Source organism: Micromys minutus (assembly GCF_963924665.1).
Source record: "Micromys minutus genome assembly, chromosome: 3".
Lineage (NCBI taxonomy): Eukaryota > Metazoa > Chordata > Mammalia > Rodentia > Muridae > Micromys > Micromys minutus.
The window spans coordinates 13,460,329-13,475,246 of NC_137972.1; the positions used below are offsets into that span (position 1 = coordinate 13,460,329).

The 14,918-nt window shown below is 43.0% G+C and overlaps 1 pseudogene across 1 annotated transcript; it reads right to left on the reverse strand.

The window, feature by feature from the left end:
* Positions 1-6,521: 6,521 nt before the first annotated feature.
* On the reverse strand, positions 6,522-7,510 carry LOC308418358 (microtubule-associated protein RP/EB family member 1-like; annotated as a pseudogene). Its single transcript has one exon. The product of its transcript is annotated as a microtubule-associated protein RP/EB family member 1-like (transcript).
* Positions 7,511-14,918: the final 7,408 nt, after the last annotated feature.

Genomic DNA, 14,918 nt, shown 5'->3' on the forward strand with positions numbered 1-14,918 from the left:
GATTAAAGGCTTGTTCCAAAGTACATACTGCCTACAGCCACTAATCTTTCTTTTAGTTCTTTAGTTATTCAGAAAATCACCATGTTTCCCTAATAAGACAGTATAAACAGAACCGATTAGTTCTGCTACAGGACTCACTTTGTAACTCAGCCCAGGATTTTATTTATTTTTGTATTTTGAACAGGGTTTCACGTAGTCCTTGCTGACCTTGAACCTGCACTGTGGCTGAGGATGACGTTGGGATCCTGGTTATTTCATTTCTGCCTCCTAAATCCTAGGATTATAAGTATGCTGACACAGCACCTAGTTTAACAGGAATTTTAAAGTTTGTGTGCGAGCGTGCACACACACGCAGACATGTGCTCATATGTCCGGGCATTTATGTGGACTTCAGAGGACACCCTCTGGTATAAAAGCTTGATTTCAGCTGGTTTGAACCAGGGCTGTTTCATATGCTAGGCTAGCAGCTCCACGGGCTCTCCATGTTGCTTCTTCCCATCTCCCTGTTGGAGTTCTGGGATGACCCTAGCTTGTGTCAGGCTGAAAAAAGACTTAACTATGTTTAAACACGTTACCTACCACTCCATCTCCCCAGCCATCCCTCTCCTTTATAAAACCTGTCTGGGAGCTGGGGAAGGAACCAAGGCCTATATATAGTACAGTTAACACTCTACCTCGGTGGGACATGACATTCCAGCCCTTGGGACCAGGCTTGTTTATTCTCTGTTGCTGCTGTTCTTTCTTTCTTTCTTTTTTTCCTTGACAGGGTTTCCCAGTGTATTCCTGGCTGGCCTGGGGTTCACTTTGTAAAGACCAGGAGGCTGAGACATCCCTGCCCCCCTGAGTTCTGGGATCAGAGGCGTACACACAGCTCGGCTCAGCCCCTTGCTGACTTTTGAGAGAATAGGTTGCAGGGAATTATTCTTTCCACAGTTCTTCAAGATCATCTTCAGCTTGCTTAGCTTTATCTTGAAAAACTCCAGGCTCAGCGGGTCTCCTTCCTTGGCATCCTTTCTCAATCAGCATAGGATTTGCTGACCTTTACTTTGGTCATGCAGATGGAGACCAACTACCTGCTTCTCATCTGCCTGCCCTGCTACGGCTTCCCGAGGACAGGTGGCATCCCCTCTTCATCAGTACCCATTTCTCCTACCCTAGTCCATCCCACATTGCAGGGTCGACACAGTAGGAGTATAGGCTAGCTACCCCTGCTTGGCTTTTCCAGTCGTATCATGTGTCTCTGTCCCACCAACTTGCCCAGTTTCTACCCCTCAATCTGAATGTTTGACTCTCCTGGCTGCTGAGCTCCTCTGCTCTGCCACCACCAGGCACTGCCACTAGCTACCTGCAGGGAATCTAGGTCCCCAGCCAGCCCTAGTCATTTGTCTTTGTTCCCACAGGTGCTATTGCTAAACCCAGGTGTCACTTGTGGGGAGTTGGGGGAAGACTGGCGACAGACTTAGACCCTCTTGGGTACCCTTTCAGGGAGCTGCCTTTCCAGCATCTCCTTTTCAGTGCCTCTAGCGGACAGGTGGTCCTTCTACGGGTAGTAAATTCCTGGGTGTTTCCCCCCCCCCCCGGACTCCATAAACAAAGAGGCACTGGTATTAGAAATGTCACTGTAACCAGGCATATGAGTAATTTTCCCCTATTAATCATTGTGCCGAAGAAAACAGGTTGCCAAGCAAGCTTGTTTGGAGAGATGCTTGCTATGCGAAGGGAAAGAATGTTCAAGCGTCTGCCTGAAGGCTCCCTGTCAAGACTGGGATGACTTACAGCTGATGCTCTGGTGTGTCTGAAAGTAAACCCTTCCCCGTGCAAGCTGGTGCCAGCAGTGCCGTTCGCACTCAACGAGTCCATACCCGGACAGTGCCAGAGCCTCGGAGAGTGGGGCCCTTCCACAGGGACTAGGGAGAGGCTTCGAGAGAGGTGCAGGTTATACCTAATTTGTCTCTGTGTCAAGAACTGTCATCACTACAAAGACCTCTTCCAGGGCAGGCAAGATGGCTCAGGGAGTCAAGGTGTTGACCCAAGCCTGATGACCCACGTTGGTTCTCTCTGACCTACATGATGGAAAGAGAGAACTGACTCCCACAGTTGCCTTCTGATTTCCATCTGTGCACTGGAAACATGGTGCAGGGGCGGGGGGAGGAAATATAAGGGGGAGGGAGATGAATATTGCTGTTTTTCTTTATTTGGGTTTATTTTTTTTAATTTAATTAATTAATTTATTTAATGTAGACGCACCAGAAGAGGGCATCAGATCACATTGTATATGGTTGTGAGCCACCATGTGGTTGCTGGGAATTGAACTCAGGACCTTCGGAAGAGAAGTCGGTGTTCTTAACCACTGAGACATCTCTCCAGCCTTCATTTTATTATCTTATGCATGTGAGTTTTTGCTTGCATGTATGTAAGCACATACTTGTATACATGTATGATGTAAGTACACTCTGTGGATACCTGTTCAGAAGAGGGTGTCAGGTTCCCTGAGACTGAAGCTGCAGAGGATTGTCAGCACCCACAGAAGTGCTGGGAATTGAACCTGGGTCTTCTGCAAGAGAATCAAGTGTAAACTAGGTGTTGTGGTGAATGCCTTTAATCCCAGTATTTGGTAGACAGAGGCAGCTGCTCTCTGAGTTTAAGGCCAGTCTGGTTTACAAAACGAGGACAGATAGAGCCACATCGTGAGACGTTGTTTTGGAGGTCTGGGGAAGAGCAGCAGGTGCTGTTAACCCCTGAGCAAACTCTCCGCCTGCTCTTTTCTTTTGTATGCATCATGAATACATGTTCTTCCACCAATATCTGTACATGTCTCCACATGCTTATCATGTTTGTGGAAGGAGTATTCCATTTTTCTGTGACTGGGTCTTGAGTAGCCAGGTTGGCTTTGAACTCAACTATGTATTCAAGATTGTCTTATATTTCTGCCTCTACCTCCCAAGTGCTAGGGTCGCAGGCCTGTGCCACCATGTCTGCTTGATATAGTACTGAGGGAAAAATCCAGGGCTTTGTGCATGCTAGGTAAGCCGATTCTACCAACCCAGCTACATCTTCAACTCAGAAATTATATATAAATATATATTCATATTCTAATATAAAATAATATATTATTAAGGCTTATTTATTTGTTACATATAAGAACACTGTAGCTGTCATCAGACACACCAGAAGAGGGCATCAAATCTCATTATAGATAGTTGTAAGCTACCATGTGGTTGCTGGGATTTGAACTCAGGACCTCTGGAAGAGCAGTCAATACTCTTAGCCACTGAGCCATCTCTCTAGCCCCCAGAAATTTATATTTTAAAGTTGCATTTATTAACAATTCCTCTGTGGAGATTGAATCTTATGTTTTACTCAGAGAAAGATTTTTTCCATCACAAGATTATACACAGAGACATTACGTAAATTAATTGCTTCATTTCAGTAACTTTATAATTTCATTCTTATATTTAAGTCTTTATCTGGCATTTATTTATTTATTTACTTATTTATTGTGAGATTTGGTTTTGTGTTTATCTTAGTTTGGCCCTTGAACTCTCTATGTAACCCAGGTTGGGCTTGAATTTGTAACCATCTTCCTGCTTAGTTTTTCATAGTGCTGAGTTACAGATGTAAAAAAAATTACAGATTTTCTATCCTTTGGCTCTTAAACTTTAATTCCAATAACAGTGAATGTTCTTCCTATAGATCTAGAACTGAACCCTGTGCCTACAAGACAGATGCTCTGATGCCGAGTTACCCGCTATCCCTGGGATGCTCCTTTTACTATAAACCGATTCTGTTGGTCTGTGTGTCCATTTGTGGGCTGTCTCTGTCTTCCCACTGATACGTCCTGTCTGGTTTTGTCCGTGACAGCTGTCTTAATTAGTGACGTTTCAGAGGTATTTTGAAACCCAGGGGAACTAATTTCCTTTCATCATCCTCTTGTTTGTATTTCCAGATGTCCTATACTCATATTCTAATATAAAATTTAATTGTGTGGTTGTTTGATCAGACTTACAATGGCTACTCAGACAATTTCGTGACTCATAATAGCCGGAACCAGTTTGGTTGTTGTTTTCATTCCCAATATTACAGTGTAAACGTCACTAATGAGACTTTTAGTCATTCCTTTTTTTCTGATTTGTTCACAGTTATTACAAGTCCTTGTGCTTCTTCAAAGTAAAGTATTGGCTGAAAACTGCTGGACCATGGACCTGTTGACTGCATCACTATACTGAGCCCTCTCAGGCACCGCAGAGCAACAGGAGGCCCATCAATATGGCTGTGAGGACTCATATTGGTCATCAGTTTCATCCCACAATCCCAGGAACCTCGGGGTTCTACAGGCAATCTTGGTTAACTACTTTCCCCCTCTTTACTCTCTCCTATCTATGAATGTGGTTCAAAAGATGCACATTTTCAATCTTACTTTTGGTAACCAAAAAGTAGAAAGGAAAACCTTTGGAATCTTAGTGACTTCAGGTGCTGGGCTAAATCCTAGGGCTTGTGTGATTTATCACAGGCCGCAACTCTGCTGTCTGCCTTGGCCTCCCACTTACTGAAGTCCACCCAAGCCTTTTGGAACATGTGTGGGTCACAAGTAGGGGGTTCAGAAATGAAAAGGCACAAACAAAGCAAAACTGCAATTAAAGCCAGGAGGAAATATCAGGGGCTGGTTACCGAGCTGTGTCCTTGCTCCTCTTCCTCCTTCCCATCTCCAGCCCCTCCAGACCTAAGCTAACGGGTCAGAGCTAGCAGTCCGCTCCACAGAACTTACCAAGAATGGTTCAATTCGGCTCTGGTTCCTAACCCTATCCATGGTGAAGCTTATGGTCAGTGCTCCTGTACTTTAGTGCTTTTTACTTCAGGTGAGTGCTGTTTTTTTTTTTTTTTTTTTTTTTTTTTTTTTTTTTTTTTTTTTTTTTTTTTTTTTTAACTGCTAACCACTGGGGAGGTGGAAAAGAGGAACCAATAGATCTCTGATGAAATAGAACAAGAAGTGCAGCGCAGGATGTGGCGGCTTTACTTACAGCACTTGGGAAAAGTAGGAAGGTTGCTGTGGGTTTGAGTTCACCTTTTTTATTTTCACTCTGGAAACACAGAGTTTTATTTAAAAACCATTTAAAGTAGAAAAACAAAACAAAACAAAACAAAAAAAAAAAACAATACAAAAAAACAAAACTCTGTCAAGAAAGACCAGGTGGAAAATGGGTTCCCAATAAAGTGGAATTTGGGGGCAACAGAAGTCTGAAAGGCCACAGAGGAGGAAACAGCAGCACTGTCATTTGAATAATGGCTAGTTACTCTCTCTCTCTCTCTCTCTCTCTCTCTCTCTCTCTCTCTCTCTCTCCCCCACCCCTTCCCCTCTCTCTTTTGGCATTGTTAATCACTGAATCTGGATTTTCGTCTCAATTCCACAGAGCATGCACTACATACACACAGCATAAGACAAGCTACCACCAGAAACAAATCAATTCGAACACATCAGGGGCTGAATAATCTCAGTGGTACGTAACACACTTTGCAGAGTTCTGCCAAACAAAGGAACTGGATAGGCTGTGGGTAAAGCAAATGAGGGAGAATTAAGAAATGCAATACTTTAAATATTAATATCAGTCACTGTACTATATATTCTTAATAAAACACACACACACACATTTTCACATTTAGTAATACCCTAGAGGATTTTATCTTCACTGGCAAAGTACTCAGGTGACAATAGGGAGCTATGAACAGTGGACATCGAGCCTCACAGAGCCTGAGGTGGCACTGGCCTTCAGGGATCACTGCTTGGCCAGAGGTCCAGCAAGAACTTAACAGCACAATCACGTGCCTGCTGTATTTACAACACTCAGCAGCAAACGTAAGGAGCCAGCGCAGTTCCCAGAGTAAACTTAAAAGACAGTATTGCTGGGGCTCAACGCCCATTCAAATCCCAGAGATGTGGGCCTGTCCCAGAAACACAGTAGACAGGAACTTGGGGGACAGTTTGGAATCAATCAGAGGGATGCTGATGGAAAGCTGAGGTCTTCGCCTCAGGCCCTGCGGGCAGAGATGCCCTCTATTCACCCTCGGAGCCCTGCTGCTCGCTTTTATAGCATGGATGCAACTGGCCAATTACACAAAATGACTTTACAGAACTTTCAAACTTTACTTCTGGGCCAAAGCCTACATCTGTAAGATCCAAGCAGCCTTGAAAGGCCTATGACAGCAGGTTCCAAAGGGTCTAAAGTCTGGCCCTTCCTCGCCAGACACAATGTCAGACACATAAAATCTCCTGTCATGTTACACTTTATATTTTGAAATATGGAAGCATATTTTAAATACTCTTAAGGCATTTATTTATTACAATGTTCTCTGCCAGAATTTCACATTAGCTTAGAATTCAGCTCAGTTTTTACACTTCTGAGGTTGTCACCTCATGCATTATAAACCCCTTCTCCATCAGTCAGTGTGACCAGCATCCACATGAAGAGCCCCATGGTTGGCCTCTTGTTCCCCTGGTGAGCCAACTAGATGCTAATACTGCTCTGCTACAAGGCAACAGCTCCTAACTCAAACTCATAGGAAAAGGCAAGACTTCTGCAAAGTGCACTTTGAAGAAGAGGTACTTTTTGCTTATGAAAAGAAACCAGTGAATTCTCTAAGATTAATAAAAGGGAGTATTTAACAGTTAAGCACATGATTTGGAGTGAAGACTTCGAATGTTGCTCTGCTGGTCCAGGCTGCTTAATACCCTTCTGTTCCTCCTGTGGGACTCCTTCGTCAGGTATCACAAAGCCTTCATCTGTGACATAAAGAAGATCTACAATCCTCTGCATACAGGGTCGTTTTCCCCTTCATTCTCCTGACAAATCAGTTCGATGTTCCTTAGCTTTCTGAAGTAGAAGTCTCTCTCCTCCAAGTTTTCGACAGTAAGCTTCAATACTGTGACCTGCTACGTCAATTCAGCTGCTTCGTCCTCTCCACTGCCCACACCAGGATCCTTTCACACCATCCGGGACCAGCCTTAGGAGCTGCAGTAGTCCTCTGTATTGCAGTGGGTCTCTGTGGGGCTGCACTACCTGAGCCGAGAGGTTTCTTTGGTTTATTCGAAGCTGGAGCGACAGGAGGAGCCACTGCAGTTTCTCGACCTTGTCTGGCAGCTACCGGATCATTCTCTTTTCCATCATAGTCTGCATTGGAAAACTTCTTGAACCATTGAATGAATTCAAAATTGTCCTGGAATTTTCCTTTTATTAGTTTATCCACAGAAATTATTTTGTCCACACCCATCCTCTTGACGCCGGCTTGTAGTATTTTGAAGTTCTGGATATATTCATGTTCTAGCTTAGCCTGGAATTTCACTTTCTTCAAGGCAATGGAGCCAGGGAAGAGCATGTCCATAACAGTATGCATACCCTGAACATAACTGTTCAATCTTTGTCAGATTCAACTGCAGAGATTCATTGATCCAAGCCAGCATATCATGTCGACTTAGGTTATCACTGGTGACTGATGTCGAGTACACATTCACGGCCATCTTCGGCTCTCACAGGACCTGTGTCCGCTGTCCGTGTGCCTGGCTCTGGTTCCGTCTTAGTCTAGTTCAAACCATCGGACCAAGTTCACCTCTTCAAATATCAAGTCCACACACACCCTCTTATTTTTCAAGAAAAAGTTTCTCTATGTAGCCTTGGCTGTCTTGGAACTCTTGCTCTAGGCCAGCCTGATCTTGAACTCAGAGATTTGCTTGCCTCTGCCTCTCAAGTGCTGGGATCAAGGGTGTGCACTGAAACGACGAAGAAATCTCAGGAATCCTAGAGATGGAAAACTTAGGTAAGAGAACAGAAACTACAGGTGCAAGCATCACCAACAGAATACAGGAGATGAAAGAGAATCTCAGGCAAAGAAGATAAAATAGAAGAAATTGATACATCAGTCAAAGAAAGTATTAAATCTAAAATATTTTTGACACAAAACATCCAGGAAATTTGGTACATTATGAAAAGACCAAACCTAAGAATAATAGAAAAAGGAGATTTATAGTTCAAAGGCTCAGAAAATATTTTCAATAAAACCATAGAAGAAAACTTCTTAACCTAAAGAGAGAGAGAGAGAGAGAGAGAGAGAGAGAGAGAGAGAGAGAGAGAGAGAAGCCTATAAATGCACAAGAAGCTTACAAAACACCAAAAAGATTGGGCCAGAAAAAAAATCCTTCCACCACATAATAATAAAAACACTAAATATACGAAATGAAGAAAGACTATTAAAGCTATAAGAGAAAAAGACCAAGTAACATATAAAGGCAGACCTATTAGAATTATATCTGACTCCTTAACAGACTTTAAGACCAGAAGGGCCTGGGCAAATGTCTTGGAAGTCTCTAAGGGATCACAGATGCTAAACTGTCAATCACCATAGATGGAAAGAAAAAAAAAAAAAAAAAAAAACAAAAAAACAAGATATTCTATGACAAAACCAAATTTAAACAGTATCCACAAGTCCAATAGAATCAATTCCCCAAAGGAAAGGCACTATCAAATGGATGCAAAAATAGGATTCATCTTTGTGCTGCATGCAAAAAACACACCTCAGTATCAAAGATAAACATTACCTCAGAATAAAGAGCTAGGAAAAAAAAAAGATTTTCTAAGCAAACAAACCCAAGCAAGCTGGAGTAGCCATTCTAATATCTAATAAAATAGACTGACCACTGAACTTGTAGGCCATCCCCAACTAAATGTCCTTATAAGAGTTGCCTTGGTTGGTCATCGTGTGTTTCTTGTAAATCTATTATCATCAAGGCAGGAAGCATCCAGGCAGGCATGGTACTAGAGGAACTGAGAGTTCTACATCTTCATCCGAAGGCTACTAGCCGAATACTGACTTCCAGGCACTAGGATAAGGGTCACATAGAGAAAAGCTGTCTCATAAGCAGGTGGTTATATTATACACTGGAGAGAAGGCTCAGCAGTCAAGAGCACTGGCGGCTCTTCCAGAATACACAGGTTCAATCCCAGTATCCACACAGAGGCTCACAACCATCTTTAATTACAGTTCCAGGTGATCTGATGCCTTCTGATCTCCACAGGCAGGCCCCAGACATGCAAGTACTTCTCAGACTCAGTATGCTGGCAAACCCCCCCCCCCGTATGTAAAAATGTTTAAAAATATGTTTGTAAGTGGTTATAATGGACTTGTGTGACTATGAGGTATAGCCAGTTGTTTTGTTCAGTCATAAACGATCTCCCTCCTGGCTCTCTGCCAGCACACCTTAGTGAGAAATCCTGAATTGGGACAGGGATTACACTAAATCATCTTTGGACTGGGGTCTATATGGACTCTGGAAAGATGGTAGCCATGCTGGATCTAAAATAGGGTTGACACAGGCACAAAGGCAGAGGAGAAGGAGGTGACCTTAAGGCATTCCAGGGAAAGGGAGAGGCTTGAGCATGGCCTTGTAGAAATAGTGATTTTTTTTTTCAAATTGTTAAATGCCAGGAACTAGGTGTGAGTGGTAACTCTGGAGAAGCAGGAGGGGCTGGGTCCTAGGGCTCCTGTCATACTATCACCGGACACTTGGGGTTTAGCCTAAAAACACTTGAAAGAACTCTTCTGGCAGTAACCAGAAGAGGCCTAGACATACTTCATCATGATGGTCCTACCAAAAATATGCAGCAGTCTTGAAGCCAGTCTAGCTAATGAAAGCAGGTGAGATTCTTATTATCTATGTAAATAGAGGGTCATCAAAGCTCTTGTAAGAGTGACAAGAAGTCTCCACCCATTTCTAAAATTAGGCTCTTATACAGTTAGGTTTTTGTAATATGGTCCCATTCTAAGGGAACTGAGGATGACAGTAAGGAGATGTTAAATAATGTTATTGTCTAGGTCAGAGATGGCAGTGCCGTGAAGTGGGTTCGCAGGGACAACTGTCATTAAAGACAAAATCAGCATATCTACTTGAAGAGACAGAATGACTTAACAAGACAGCAATGAAAACATACTGTTCAGAGAGGAGCCCAAATGACCAGGAACTTCACCTTGTGTGTTCTGAAACTAGTCATGGCTTCTTGCCAAGACCACAATTCTTTTTAAAAAGCATTGATGATGATGATGACGACAACGATGATGATGATGATGTGTTTTGTGGACATGTAACTGTTCTGCATTCACGACTTGGCCCTTTGAAGCCAGAAGAGGGCACTAGATACTATGGAGCTGTAGGTACGAATAATTGTAAGCCAACATGTGCATGCTGGGAATTGAACTCTGGTCCTCCATAAGAGTAACAAGTGCTCTCAATCACATGGCCATCTCTTTGGCCTTTTGTTTTCTTACATTTATTTTTATTTATGTGTTTGTGTGTGTGTGTGTGTGTGTGTGTGTGTGTGTGTGTGTGCATATCACAAGTGCTCAGGCATCTGAGGAAGACAGAGAAGTTGAGTCCTTGGAGCTGGAGTTACACAGGCACTTGTTAGTGCCTGAGGTGGGAACTTGGGTCCTCTGGAAAAGCAACAAGTGCTCTTAACCACTGAGCCAACTCTACAGTCCCTTCTGATTCTTAAAGTCTGCTGTATTACTGAATCAGCAGAGACAGTGAGCCAAGTCTGTCTCAGAGAAATGAGGAGCTACAGTGGTGGGCAGAGTAACCTCTAAGATGTCCCATTAGTCTTAAAAAGCTCCCTCACTACAGTAGAGTGATCTAAGACTCTCCTTTATCATCAGCCTTTCTCCCTCCCTCCCACTCCCTTCCCTCTTGTCCTTCATTGCACAATTCATAAGGATCAGACCTACAACATGGTCCAGTGGCTCTCCTAGGGGACTTGGACTAATAAATAATAGTGGGTGAGCTTTTGGCCTGTAGAGTCACAATAATTTGGTGGGAATCAAGCTCTATGTACCCTTGGTATGTGAGTTAAATCAAGCAAGAAATCGGACCTGTTAAATACAGTTCTCAGGCTGGTGATACGGTGTGGTTCGTGGAGCTTATTGAACATGTGTGAAGCCTTGGCTTTGAACCCCAGCACTACAGAGACTAGGTATAATGGTGTGAGGCTATAATTTCAACACTTGGAAAGAAGCAGCAAGGTCAGAAGTTCAAGGCTATCCTTGGCTACTGTTATAATTTGTATTCGCTGAGCCTAGGGAGTGGCACTACTAGAAGGTGTGGCCCAGCTGGAGTAGATGTGGCCTTGTTGGAGAAGGTGTGTCACTGTGGGCTTTAAGACCCTTATCCTAGTGCCTGGAAGTCAGTATTCTGCTAGTAGTTTCAGATGAAGATGTAGAACTCTCAGTTCCTCCTGCACCATGCCTGCCTGGATGCTGCCATGCTTCCTGCCTTGATGATAATAGACTGACCACTCAACTTGTAAGCCATCCCCAACTAAATGTCCTTATAAGAGTTGCCTTGGTCATGGTGTTTGTTCACAGCAGTAAAACCCTAACTAAGATAGCTACATAGGCTAGCCTGGGAATACACGAGACCTTGTTTCAAAATAAATAAATAAATAAATAATGTCACTCTTAGGCTGAGGGAATAGTTGAGAGTAGAATATTTGCCTACTATGAATTGGACCTTATGTTTAATTCTTTTTAAAATCACAACAACTTCGAGGCTTAAAGTTAGGAAAGTTCATAAAGTGCTCTTCAGGGTATCCAGAACATCATGAGTACTTATACATGTTAGCCATTTTTACTAGACATGGAGGATGAAGGAACAGGAGTCAAAGACTGAGTGTCAGGCTGCTTGCAATCTATAACATACCAAGTTTTAATTGTTCACTTGCATGTAGCAGGTATCTGTGCAGTATGAAGAGATTAGAAAATCCCTTTCTTCCTACTTCTGAAATTCTTGACGTCTCCAGGTTTTATGACTAGTGGAAAATAAACTATTAGCTTATACACCCAAAGAAGAAATGTATACATAAATCCTCCAGCCCTCGGTTGGCATGCAAGCAGGAAGACATGAGTTGTACCCTCAGCACCTATGTAAAAATAGCTTGGTACAAAGCCGGCACCTGCGATTCCAGTGCTTACAGGAGGGTCCTTGGGGCTTGTTGGGCCAATCATTAGAGACAAACTGGTGAGCTCCGTGTTTGGTGAGAGACAAAAAAGAAATTTGAAAATGATTAAGAAAGGTAAGTGTTGACTTCTGACTTAAACGTACACTCGTGAGCATGCATATGAGCTCACCCCCACCCCATTCTGGAGTCTGGAGTTCTGAAAGGAAGCTTTTTATGCCGACATTATTTCAGTCACTCCCACTTCCTGCAGGAATATTCCTCTCTTTGTCATGTAAAAAGAAAATCAGTCATCCTTAAAAAAAAAAAAAAAAAACTAGGTGAGTGGAATTTTAAGTTAAATCATTTTTATAAAGTTATTTAGAATAGTTTGGCTGTACATAAAAACTTAAAAGGCATATGGGGGAAGGAAGGAGAAGGGCTCTGGAGAAATGGCTCTGGGGTTAAGAGCACTGGCTATTTCTCCAAGGGAGCCCAGTTAAATTCCCAGCACTCACATAGTGGTTCGCAATAATCTCTAACTCCAGTTCTGGGAGATTAGACGTCTTTTTCTGGCTTCCATGGGCAATGCAGGAACATGGTGTACGGATGATACACATGCAGGGCAAAAAGATACACAAAAAATAAAAATAAGAACTTTTTGGAGAGAGTACTTTAGCTATTAAATGAGATTCTAGGCATTCTGTAAAGTGTACACTACAAATAATGTTCTCTTTTCACAATAAAAAGTAAAACTAACATGTTCCAAGATCAAACCCTAGACAGAAGTATGGGGTTAAAACTGACAAAATGGAATTGAAAAACAAAATATAAGCTGAACAAAAATTTAAGAAATTTATTGGGATGGAAAAAATTTTGATTCAAGCTGTGGTTTATATGAAAAAACATTATGGGTTTTAGGTTAGCCACCAGTCCCACCAAAGCCAAGGGTGCAATTTGAGCTCACAGGAAAATGAGTGTACTCTACTCTAATGATGAGAAACTTATTTTCCTCTCCTTCTAAGTTAGGGCTGTGATAGATAATGTGTAAACTCTTTTCAGAAGTATAATTCTCTGTCTAGAAGTTCTAAACTTGCAGGAGGCAGGAGAATTGCTCGAAGTATAGCCTCATCTACATAACTTGGGCTACCCTTGTTCCTGCCTATGGAAAAGAAAAAGACCCACAGGAAAAATATGTCGATTTCATGAAAGCAGGTTTGTGTGCTTCACTTTATACTATCGGGGACGGGGAGGGTCTGTTTGTGATGCCCTGACCTCAGATGCCTATGCAAATGAATGTGGTGATGGGACGTGTCTTTCTCAGATCTATTTCATACCATGGGAAGCTTCACACAAAACTACTTTTCTTGAGTGATGAACTGGAACGACCAGTTTTTCCTGAAGTTTGTCTGATCCGTACATTTTTGATGAGCTGGCCTGTCACTCTGATGTCTTGAGTAGCCTTGCAGGACCCATCCCAAGCCGACTGGCTGCCTGTGGACATTTGGTAATTAAGGATTTCAGAGGAAGACATCAAGGTCGATGTGAGGCAATACTGGAAAGGCCCGGTTACAGGGCCCTTAGTTATGCCGTGTCATAAGAAGGCTGAGGGCGGGCATAGGTCTGAGCTTTGGCCATAGTGTAGTAGGCTGGCTGACACGGTTTGTGGGTGACCAGTGAGTCCTCTCAGTTCACCAAGGCTCTTCCCAGTCCCTTCTAAACTATAAACAGGCACTTTCAGACATTAGAAACATCTTGTAAGAAAGACTGTAAAAGAGACCAAATCTTTGGGGAAAGCGTCAATATAAATAGAATTCCAAACTGTTCACCCAGCGCCTTTACCTGGCCGACAAAAGTTTGTATGTTGGGTCAGATAATCCGTCTCTCCTTCTTCTTTGCCAGTGAACCAAGGGTATGCTCTTGGGCGAGCCAGTTAACAACCCCGGGCCCCATTTCCTTCCTTCGGGATAAGGAGAGTCCCATTATGCTACTAAAAGACAGGAGGAACAAACTTAGGCTGTCATGGTTGTGGACAACCCTGACTTAGAGGTGAGTTACACAGACCGTGGGGAAGAAGCAGTGGTATGGGTTTGGAGGTGACCTCTGTGATGTCAGTCAGAGGGTGGGGCCTCAAATCTTAAAGGATACATCCAAAAGACAACAAACCAGAGCTGAGATCACAGGACTCCCACTTCTTGTCTCAGGCAAGACCCTTCTAGGTGTTGGCTGAAGTGCTTAGTCACTTTCTTAATTCTGTCAGGCACAGGAGGTCACAGAGGGTGGGGCAGTGGCCAATGTGTCATGTTCTTAATGCTCTGAGAAGAAATAGACAGGGAGGAGAAAAACCAGGAGAGGAGTTTAGTTTAGTTTAGTTTTTATTTAATTTTTTTGAGACAGTGTTCATAAATTTGTAATCCCCCTGCATCAGTCTCATGTCCCAAGATTAAAGGTGAGTATCACCACATCTTCACAAGAAGAGACTTTGTAGCAAGTTATTCACTACTGATGGCCCTGTTTTCTTTCCAGATTAAAACCCTGCAGGAGCCAAGGACATCCGAGCCACCGCCTCTCAGGTCCTTTCACCCCCTCAGCACCACTGCTGACAACTGTAAGGAGAGAAAAATGTCTTAAAGTTTTACTCGTGGAGCACAGGTTGGCCCCAAACTTGACATATGGCTAAGACTGGCCTGGAACTCCTGACCCTCCTCTAAGGCTACCTCTAGCTCCGGATGGCTGGGACTATGAATATACAAACCCACACCCGCTGGAAAGGACGGTCTTTAATGGAGAGGACAAGTGGACGAGATGCTAAAACTGAAGTTGTCATAGAACATTTCAGGGGACATACATAGATTCATATTGGGGGACGCATTTGTTATTATGGCACAATATGGTCATTTGTTATTTTAGGCCTTCGGAAGTGTGCAGTTCAGTGGTAAGGCCGTTTCT